Raw genomic sequence first — 8,616 nt, forward strand, 5'->3', positions numbered from 1 at the left:
TGTATGATGCGACAATAACAATAGTGGCATGAAAGCGAACATGAATAACTTAACAATAATAATAACATTATATGATAAATATGTTATAAATATTACATCGAATCAACAAATGTGATAAATATGTCGAGGCACAAAAAATGTATCGTCTTGAAAGATATATACTTTATCTTATACCGTATATTTGGAGATTCAATAAGCTCTTCCTTTACAAACTTTTCATAAGTAGTGTGAAAGTTAAACTTCTCAAAATACCTCAACTTTTACAACAGTTCAGTTTTTACATTCATTAATTCATTTACGAATAAAGTTGGAGGAATATACAAGCAACCCAAATGCCAAAGATCAGTAGAGATTTGTAATCAAATTGTGGTAATGGAATCGATCCTTCTCCATGCAAGAATAGATCATACACATACATCCAGTCATCTAAACAAAACAAAGAGAATATTCACCTTTTTTATGATACAAACAGAGACAAAAGCTTATATTTCTATTCCGAATCCGAGGGTAAACTTGAATCACCCGTAGCGACGGCGGCAGTTGCAGCTGAAAGTGATTCCTCCTCCATCAAATTCTCTAACGCTGGTTTTAGTTCCCTGGTGTAAAACTCCTCGAACTCGCCTCGGTCGCCTCCTTTCTTCTTTATTTCGACGACAACCAATGAAGGAGTTAGCTCGAATATCTCAGCTGCGATCGTCAATGGCCCTTTAACACCTTCTCTTGAACCCTCCAAACTCAATCTACAATCCTTCTTCCTCACTGTAAAACAAACCACCTTCGCTATCTCTTCCAGTTTCGATATAATCTTCGACACCGGAGCACCGGACAGGAACCTCGAACCTTCACCTCATTCCTCGAACAACCCTGATAAATTGAAACTTGGGGAGAATGAAATGAGATCGAATGCGTTTAAACTCGCAGGCCTCGGCAATGGACCGACTCTTGGCCTGGTTTCGACCTCGGTTTCGGACTCGGACATTGATGAATGGTCCGTTGAATATGCTCCGATGTCATCGTCGGTTTCTTCAACGCTGCAAAATTTATCATCTTCAGTGTAGAATTTAATGTGTTTAAATCCTTTTCTAAACCAACGATTCTCCATGATTTCGGGGATCGTTATCCGAGTTTCGGGGTTAGTATCCAGTAGCTTCATGAGTAGCCGGACTAACTCAGATGAAAACCATCTCGGACACCTGAACTCACCTCTGTAAATTTTCTTATACATAGCCATAACGTTTTGATCGTTAAATGGTAAATAACCCGCCATTAAAATAAACAAAATTACCCCACAGGACCAGATATCGACTTTGGCCGCATCGTATCCTTTCCGGCCCAAAACTTCCGGCGCCACATAAGCTGGAGTACCGCAAAACGTGTGGAACAAACCGTCTGATCGGATCTGATCCGAAACAGCGCTTAACCCGAAATCGGAGACTTTCAAATCGCCGTTATCGTCGAGGAGGAGATTCTCGGGCTTCAAGTCCCGGTGGTAAACGCCGCGGGCGTGGCAGAAATTTACGGCGGATATTAATTGCTGGAAGTATTTCCTGGCGACGGATTCTTTTAACCGGCCTTTGGAAACCTTGTTGAAAAGCTCACCGCCACGTACGTATTCCATGACGAAGTAAATCTTGGTTTTGGTGGCCATGACTTGGAAGAGTTGCACGATGTTGGGGTGGCGGACACGGCGGAGGATGGCGATTTCGCGCTTGATGTGAGCGATCATGCCACCTTTGAGGATCTTCTCCTTGTCGAGAACTTTGATGGCGACGCTTTCACCGGTTTTAACGTTGCAGGCTTGGTAAACTTTTGCGAAAGCACCATGGCCGAGGAGTTTTCCGACCTCGTAGCGTCCTAAGATGAGACCTTGGCCACCGTTGGAGTCATTCTTGCTGGCGAGGGCGACGGAGGTGAATGCCATTACGGTGGTCGTGGTGGTTGAAAGTTTGGGTATTTGAGAAAATTGGGAACTGGAAATTGAATGGTTAATGATTAGCCATTTGAAGGTGTAAAATTGAAGGGTTTTCTTTTTTGGTTGAAACTAAATTTGTAGTTTAAAGAAAGGAGAAGCTTTTAAATAGGAAGGCAATTCTCTTGCTATTTTTTTTATTAAAAAATATATATTTTAATATTATTTAAAAACTAAAGGTAAACATACCTCTCACATCTCTCTTAAATTTAAAATTATACAAAGTAATCCTTAAAAAAACATTTTAATCATTTTTAATTATAAAAATAATTAGTTAAAGATAACTAATCATTCCATTAATATTGTTCTATTAATTATATATAATTTTAATTTATATAACATATTTAATCTCGACATTTGCATAACATGTAAATTGAGAAATATATGTTGAATTTTTAAAATCAGTATCAAACTAATATAAAATAAAAAATAATAATTAAATTTATTATTATGTTAATAAAAATAAATTAATATAATAATTTGGTTCATTAACAATTCCTAATCATGACTTTTATAAATAAAGGAAGACTAAGTTTGGGAAGTGACTGACTTAATAAATTTGATAAATTTATAATTACATAAATTAAAAGATTTCATGTTCATATTTTAGGTTAAAGTTTTTTTCCTGGTAAGTTGAAATTGAGATGGTGATGGCCTTTCAAGGTAACCATAATTTGTCCACTTCTACACCAAGGCATTAAATTTTGTGTCCTTTCTTCTAAAACCTCGAAATAACATTTTTCTATTTCTTTTTTAAAGAAATAACATTTTAACACACATCTGATACAATCTATTCACCAGTCAACGATCCTACCTAAGGCCAAATAACCAGGCAACAAACGAAATCAAAGTCTATTTTTCTAATTAAATATTAAATTTGTGTTTTTGCAACGCTAACATGCAAAAGTATGACATAATTACTCACAATAAATCATATTATTAAATGTTATTGAATACAAATTAATCATGATTAAATTTCTAATAGAATCAGACCTCAATTAAGCAGAAGATGCATAATTTAGGTACTTGACTATCGAAGTTCTTCTTGCCTCATCAAAACGTTGGATATTGTGGCTTAGCCTAAGCAATAACCTTCCCTTCACTAATTAAGATTTTTATTTAACTTGTCTGGCAATTTGTGCCTTGCCATTAGGAACCATCTTCAATATTTCTGGATTTTTTCCAGGGCCTCTTATCAGACCCAAGGCAACAGCCCTCCTTGGTCTGCACACGTACAGCTACCACCCAAAAATCCTGGCAACTCACCAGCATCAATAGTCTCAAGCAATTTGCTCCGGTACTTGTTTCCAATAACATGTATCTTGGAAGTTGTTTTGGGACGAGGACCTAGAAATGACTTCACAGCAGCCTAAAATTAGGTCTAGCAGTGATGATAAACATTTGATAAAGAAGACAATTTACCCCGAATCTAATCTGAGTTCGACCCGATTCAAAAAAGGAAATTCGATGAGATAAACAATATTCCATCGAGGCGAACATAGTCTTTCGTTTATGGGTTTTTCCTTAACTTTTTTTTTTCTTTATCAAAACCCATATCGATGTCTCTCACAATGTCAACATTCCCTTAAACACCAACATTGACTTCACTTCCTTTAAAAAAAAATCAGAACGGAAACCATTTGGCACCGAATGACAACGGAAACACAAGAACAAGAAGGCTAGTGGACATAAAAGATGCTTTACTCGATTAGACATAAAAATTAGGAAAAGGTGAAAAGATAGATTCCAACAGCCTATTAAAGATGAGTAGCAAATGGCAGGTGATATTTGTGATAAGTTAGCATTATTTAAAAGGGTAATTAGACTTTTCAAGGACAAACTATCTTACTATAAGCTTGTATTTTTAAAAGGTTAGTGAAATTAAACTTGGATTAAGAACATGGTTGTCTCGTGGGAAATAAAACAATCGAATTGATGGCATCAAATATGATTGTGAAATTTGATAAGTAATAAAAAATTCTTAATGTATATTATCGATGACATCAGTTTTGGATCTAAGGGGAAAACTTGAGTGTGTTTCTTTATATTTTAGCATTCTTTTTTATGATGATGGTGAATTTTAATGTGATAGTATTGGCTGTATGGGTAGATGAGTATGAAAAAAAGTGGTTGATCGACAACTTTTTCTTATATCATTTGCAAATGATAAGAGTAAAGGCTATTAATTGATTCGGATGATGTTGAAGGATTATGAGAAAATGCATATTTTGCAACAACCTTTAAAATGACCTCGTTGGTGCGAGATGGAGACATACATAGAGGAGCAACGAATTATTGTAGATGGTAACAAATTTAATATTCTGAGCATGGCAGAATGTTGAATATGGATGGGCATGGACCTGAATCCGATAGATTTCGACCCGATTCAACTCGATCTTATTTTAAAAATTTAGATTCAGATTTAGGGTGAAAAATATAGACCCGAGAAAAACATATAATTTTACATTTATATTTAGGGATAATTGCGATAATGTCACTCTATATATATATTTTTAATTAAATCTCTATTTTTATTGAATAAAATAACATTTTAAATAAATAGATTATTTCGGGTTGGATCGGAGCAAGTTCATATTTTATCTCAAAAAGTTGGACTGGATTCGGATCTGGCGGAGATTGTATTTTTTCGGGTTGGGTCGAGTTCGGGTGGATGATGTATAATTTTCGAGTCATATCGAGTTGACCGAAAATTATACACCATCCACCTGAAAATAAAAACAATTTATTTATTGACTTTTATTTTTAAGTCGGATTTTGAGTTACAGTTACATTTTATTACACATTGAATTGCAAAATTTGTTAAGATTTATTTGTGCTACTACTTTAAAGATGTTTGTTTAAAGAAAATTTATTTATCGTCTTCATAGATATTTTTTAGTGTAACTTTACAAAAGAGAATTTTAATCAGATTTTATACTTTGGATTTTGAATATTTTATTTGGATCGGACTTAGATTTATATATTTGCACTTATATTAACTTGGAAGTCCAATTGTATTTTAATAATATAATTAAAAATTATTATTAATATTTAATAATCTAATTAAAAATTAATTTTACAATTAATATTTTAACAATCTAAATAAAAATTATTTTTATAATTTATATTTTAATAATCTAACTAAAATTTAAATTTTATGAAATTAAAAATTAGAAGAGTGATATACGTAATTAGCTTTTAACTATAAAATTAATTTTTAAATTATTATTGTTGCATATGGACCAAAAAGAAAACAGCGAGTAATAGAGAGGTTTCTAAAATTTTTAAGAATTTTCTATAAAAGAAATTAATTAATGATATACATTAAGATGTTACGTTATTGATATATTTCAGTGTATAACTTTCGCTCTATCCCCATCCTCGTAATTCTAATTCTTTGGACAGAGTTTCCAAATTTTGTTCTTTGGACATTCGAACAACCCAGGGCCAGGAACTTCTATAATTTGTTTTTAAGGTAAATTACACTTTTAGCCATTGAACTTTTGGGTGATTCTATTTTTGTTGCTAAAATCGAAACACTTTCATTAGAGTCATTTTCATTTAAAAAATTCATTTTGATTAGTAGGTCGCTAAACCATTAACCACAGCTAATCCCATTTCTCATAATAAATTAATATAAAGATTAAAAGAAAATACATCAGGCTAATGGTGGATTGAACCTGAGACTTTAATAGAAAATTTGCTATGGTGGAATGAACTTTATAAAATCTCAATTGATTACTTTTGAAAACAACTTTATTCATTTGACCTTTTTTTTTTAAAAAAAAAAGAACATTCTTTTATGTCAAAAAATTAACGAAGCTCGTACTCCAATTATTTAGGAGACTATCTCGTTAATCCTCTAATAAAATAATATTGTCTTAATATTTTTTTATAAAATCAAATATGTGATGCAAACAAAACCATTAACTATCATGAGTGAAACAAATATAAAATGTTTGCGATAAAATTATACATATTATACATAAATAATTAATGAAAACAAAAATGCTAATGGTGCATAAAATTAACTAATAGTTAAGTATACATTATAATTAAATTTTTAAAAATCAATATAAATAATTCAAGTTATTGTAGAATGATAAAAACATGAGGAATTCAAAAGTTGAGTGATCAAATTGAAAATCATTAAACTTAGTGACCAAAATATAAGTGAGAAAATAGTTGGGTGATGAATAGTAGAATTTATCCAAATAAATAATGTAAAGGTACGCAACATGTGGTCCTTATGTTTTTTGTCTGTTCGATTTTGGTTATCAGTTTTTAAAAAGTTTTGTTTTGGTCATTTTTTTCAGTGCGTCTTGTTTTGGTCCTTGGATTCGTTACTCCTATTACTGTGCTGATATGACGCATTATTAAAAGTTGTTAAATTTTAACTTAACTCCTAAATTTTAGACAAAAATACTAATTTGACCCTAAACTTCAAATAAAAAATTACTTTAACTTCTAAATTTTATATAAAATATCAATTTAATATTGAATCCAATCAAAGTACTTCACATCATTGGCGGCCACTCATCACTGTCGTTGGTCATCGGTTACCAGCGGCCACTCATCGGTCATCGGTCACAGAGATTTCCAGTGTTTTACAAGGCTGTCACCCACTAATCACGACTAAACAAGGTACAAATAAAAAAATGTATTTTACATTTCAAGGCGTACTAGGTGGACAGATAGCTCTAGTTCCATTACCATAACCTAATTTTTCATAAAATAGAAAGCATATAATAAGGATTATTAACATTTTGTCAAATAACTTTTAGGTAGGATCATCTGAGGGCATAAAATTGTTTTGTCCCTAAACTTAGTTTTCATCCCTTTTGGAATTTTGTGGATTAGGTGAATCCAAATCCAACCATCAAACTTATCCTCAAAACAATCCAAACATGTCTGCGTATATACAGTGCTAGTTGTAGTTGTTTTTATCCTGTGAAACAAGTAGGAATATGTTATCTTTATAAACGATGTGAGTAATTCAGCCAAATATCATGTGCGGAGGGTGGTGAGATATAATTAATTGATTGAATATTAAAATTAGGGTAAACTACATTGAATTTTTAGAGTGCTTTTACTTTAAATTGTCAAAATTGAAAAGTTTTATTGGAATAATACTATTAAGAAAAACATTTATTTGAGTCTATTGATCATTAAACTATTAACGAAAATAAACGTTAAAAAACTTGATAACTATCACTCCTCTCATCGTCGTTTGATGGTTTCTCTAATTGAAAAAATCACTGAATCACTCATATTCATCTTCTTCTTTTTTTTCTTTCTTTAGATTCAAACTCGTTGAAAAACTTTTAAATATCCTCAAATATCAATCAAAACTAAAAGTTAAAACTTTCGGTTTATAAATGTCAATCTTCAAATCAACTAAAAATTAAATTGTGTTGATATTCCTATCAAAAACAAACTTCTTGCCGTTAAGATTAACCGACAATGGTTGCATTCATCGAAAACTTAATCTTTGCTCCAACTATCAATTTAGAACCATGATATTTTTTTGGAAGAAGACTTTAACATGTCATCTTAAGTATACTTTATACTCTTAAAGTTATTGTTAAATCCAACTACTGATAAGTTTTTGTGAAGTTGAGTGAGAAATACAGTGCATTAATGGCGATATTAAACAAAAATTTCAGTCGAAGTCTAAAACAATAGTAGATTATAAAGTTTCTCTCTCATTTGATTGATAAAGTAGATTAGCTTTTACTGGTCAAAAAGTTGGAGAATAATGGTAGTGGAGCCGCTGCCATATGCAATATGTATATTATGGGATAGTTCCTTAATTATTTATTTGTCCATTACAAATTTATGTGGTTGGGGTTCGTTAATGAAGGGAATGCTGCTGCTTTTTCTTTTTTTTAATCGTTTTCGCCTCTAAAGAACAAATATTCTCCATCATTAGCTTTCACGCGCATTCTTTCAACTCTTGAAATTAGGGTTTTAATTATTGGTATTAAAGTTGTAATTCCAATAAGCACGATTGTTGAAATCACACATTAACAAATAGTATACTCCACTGTGTGAAATCGGTATGTCCAGTTCAAAAAGAATTGATAATGGTCTAATGGATTGACAATGAAAAGAGAAAAAAAAAACAATTAACTTATTGACAATCATACGGTAATCAAAATAATAATTTAGTTTGGTTTATTATCTCGGTTAATGTATTTTGTAAGAAGTATAATTGAATTGGTTTTAGTTACAATTTTAATGAATGTTTAATCTTTTAGTTAAAAATTTAAACTATTGATACTCTTAAATCTACTATTTGAAGTAAAGAAGACAATGAGTCATTATATTAGTACCTCATTATATTTAATGAAAATAAATATATTGAAAATAAAAAGAAAATCTTTAATCTGTAAAATAAATTGAGTACAGGATTTTCCAAGAAGAGAAAACAAGCTTCTGTGGTTGGATGCAATTGGCAGAGGAATAAAAGCCCTTGTTTTGGCTTTTTTTTATAAAAGGAAGACAGAACAACTGCATGATTTAACTAAACATGTCCAAAATGGAGCACTGAAACAGACCCAAATATGGAGCATACGCGTGAGGCTTTCATCTGAAGTACCAAAGTTTTGCCGTATTGACCACCAATTTGAACTTTATTTTGCAAA

General features: G+C 31.6%; 1 pseudogene; it reads right to left on the reverse strand.

Annotated features, from left to right (window-relative positions):
- Window positions 1-349: 349 nt before the first annotated feature.
- On the reverse strand, window positions 350-2,097 carry LOC120147349 (annotated as a pseudogene).
- Window positions 2,098-8,616: the final 6,519 nt, after the last annotated feature.

This window comes from Hibiscus syriacus, unplaced genomic scaffold, assembly GCF_006381635.1.
Source record: "Hibiscus syriacus cultivar Baekdansim isolate YM2019G1 unplaced genomic scaffold, ASM638163v2 tig00110937_pilon, whole genome shotgun sequence".
Lineage (NCBI taxonomy): Eukaryota > Viridiplantae > Streptophyta > Magnoliopsida > Malvales > Malvaceae > Hibiscus > Hibiscus syriacus.